Genomic DNA, 3131 nt, shown 5'->3' with positions numbered 1-3131 from the left:
GCTCAAAAGATCTTCGCTTTGCTCTCTCCCTCTTCTTATTTCCCAGCAAGTCAATCCGATCTCATATAGAGCCCTCTGCTGGCTACGGCCGGCCATGTGTATTGGAAGCGGTGGATGGGCGCGATCGGGGAAATGGTAGAGTTGAAAGGGACCCCCAAGAGTCAAAATTTATTATTATTGTTCCGCCTGGCCTTTGGTTCGGACTCAGTCTGACCCTTATGTTTCCCTCCCCTTATGGTCTTGATTTATTGGCTACTTTTAAAATGAGGCTGCATTTTAAATTGCATTTTGAGCCTGTATTTTAAATTGGTCCCCCCCCCAATTATGTTTTTACTGTGATTTTATTGGTGTTAGCCGCTCTGAGCCCGGCTCTGGCTGGGGAGGGCGGGATATAAATAAAATTTATTATCATCATCATCATCTAGTCCAACCCCCTGTATTGCAGAAATTGGTGGGCCGTTTTTATGACTACAACTCGCAACAAACAAGGTGATGGGAGACAGCATCCAGAAGGTTCTCCACCCTTAGTGTAAACACCAATTTGAGGGAAGTTTTTAATGTTTGCTGTTTTGTCGCTTATTGTTATTATTATTATTATTCTCTTGGGAGATGCCCAGAGTGACCTGGGAAACCCAGCCAGATGGGCGGAGTATAAATAATAAATTGTTATTATTATATAATTATTATTACACCTAATACACATTTAAAGCACATATCTCCTCTTCAAGAATCATGGGAGCTGTAGTTTATCCCTCACAGAGTATAAAGCTGCTGAATACACACTTGCATGGGACTGAATAAGCATATGGTAAAGGTAAAGGGAGGGACGCAGGTGGCGCTGTGGGTTAAAGCCTCAGCGCCTAGGACTTGCCGATCGAAAGGTCGGCGGTTCGAATCCCTGCGGCGGGGTGCGCTCCCGCTGCTTGGTCCCAGCGCCTGCCAACCTAGCAGTTCGAAAGCACCTCCGGGTGCAAGTAGATAAATAGGGACCGCTTACCAGCGGGAAGGTAAACGGTGTTTCCGTGTGTGGCTCTGGCTCGCCAGAGCAGCGATGTCACGCTGGCCACGTGACCCGGAAGTGTCTCCGGACAGCGCTGGCCCCTGGCCTCTTGAGTGAGATGGGCGCACAACCCCAGAGTCTGTCAAGACTGGCCCGTACGGGCAGGGGTACCTTTACCTTTACCTTTAAAGGTAAAGGGACCCCTGACCATTAGGTCCAGTCGCGGACGACTCTGGGGTTGCAGCACTCATCTCGCTTTACTGTACCTATTTATCTACTTGCACTTTGACGTGCTTTTGAACCGCTAGGTTGGCAGGAGCTGGGACTGAGCAACGGAAGCTCACCCCGTTGCGGGGATTCCAACTGCCGACCTTCTGATCGGCAAGTCCTAGGCTCTCTGGTTTAACCCACAGCGCCACCCGCATCATATGAGCTGCCTGTAAAAACAAAAAAATTAACTGTGCTATTTCGTGAGAGTCATAGGGTTGGGAGGGACCTCCAAGGAAGGAAGGAACAGATTGTCTGTCCCTATCCTCGTGATAGGCTTGTGGAAACTACAGTGGTACCTCTGGTTATGTACTTAATTTGTTCCGGAGGTCCGTTCTTAACCTGAAAGTGTTCTTAGCTAATGGGGCCTCCTGCTGGCACCGCGCCGCTGGAGCACGATTTCTGTTCTCATCCTGAAGCAAAGTTCTTAACCCAATGTACTATTTCTGGGTTAGCGGAGTCTGTAACCTGAAGCGTCTGTGACCTGAAGCGTATGTAACCTGAGGTACCACTGTATTTTCTTGCACTGATAACTTGTTTTTCTTTCAAAACAAGTCTCTCATCTAGGTGCTGAGCGGAAGCAGACCTACCTGAGCAAAATAATGACCTCATGCGCTCTTTCTCAGCCACTGCAGTTTCCCCTCATTATTATTTTCTTTCTTAAAAAAACAACACATTTCTAGGGTTGGCACCCCCCATGTCCACTGCTGAACAGCTTGAAACACCTGGCTACCCACCCCAACCTCCATAAACGGGGTACCAACCCACCCCCTTACTCCACGTGCCCCCCCCCCGCTTCCATAGGCGGAATCGGCACTGCTACCGGTGCCACGTCATGCCCTTTGGCCTCTGCAAGACCTCGACCGTCTTTGGAACTCCCTGCCTCTTGATCTCAAGTAGGCGCCTTTGCTGTGCGCTTTTCAGCGCCTGCTGAAAACACCCTTGTTTAAACAAGCCTCCCCCCCCCCCAGATACATAGAAAGCTGAGGTCATATTCCTCCATTTTAGTGGTTTAACCTTCTGCGTCTGCTTCTTGAGAACGAAGTACAGTGGTACCTCGGGTTACATACGCTTCAGGTTACACACTCCACTAAGCCAGAAATAGTGCTTCAGGTTAAGAACTTTGCTTCAGGATAAGAATAGAAATTGGGTTCCAGCGGTGCTCTGGCAGCAGGAAACCCCATTAGCTAAAGTGGTGCTTCAGGTTAAGAACAGTTTCAGGTTAAGTACGGACCTTCGGAACGAATTAAGTACTTAACCCGAGGTACCACTGTATGTACATCTACACTTTCATTCACGCATGCATGCACAGGTCAAGAACCTTGATAGGTGTTGTCTGAAATCCCGAAAGAACCTCAAAACACCGTACTGTATTCTACTCTTGCAGATGTGTGACTTGAACTACTGTGGAGGCAGCCGACGACTTTCTGTGTGCATTGGCCTTAAATCACTGTCATCTTTTTTTAAAATGGATAACTTTGTCTCTTCTGTAAACCGGTTTTTGTACAATCAAGCAGCGTATACCGTATTTTTCGCTCTATAACACGCACCTGACCATAACACGCACATTGTTTTTAGAGGAGGAAAACAAGGGAAAAAATATTCTGAATGAAACAGTGGATGTATCATTTTTGGGCTTCATGCTGTGGCCACAGACATGTGATCTGATGGTGAATTTGGGATGACCCAATGCAAAGATCCTGAGAATCCCTGTGGATCCATGCTCTGTAACCACGTTTTTGCACCATTGCAGCCCCAGGCAACAGTGGGTGCGTGATTTTTTTGGTGCAGGCTGTAGCCATGGACATGCTATGTGATCTGATGTTGAATTTGGGGTGACCCAATGCAAAGATCCTGAGAATCC

The sequence above is a fragment of the Podarcis gaigeae genome (genome assembly GCF_964106915.1).
Source record: "Podarcis gaigeae genome assembly, chromosome: 2".
NCBI classification, from domain to species: domain Eukaryota; kingdom Metazoa; phylum Chordata; class Lepidosauria; order Squamata; family Lacertidae; genus Podarcis; species Podarcis gaigeae.
This window is presented reverse-complemented; position numbering follows the sequence as displayed.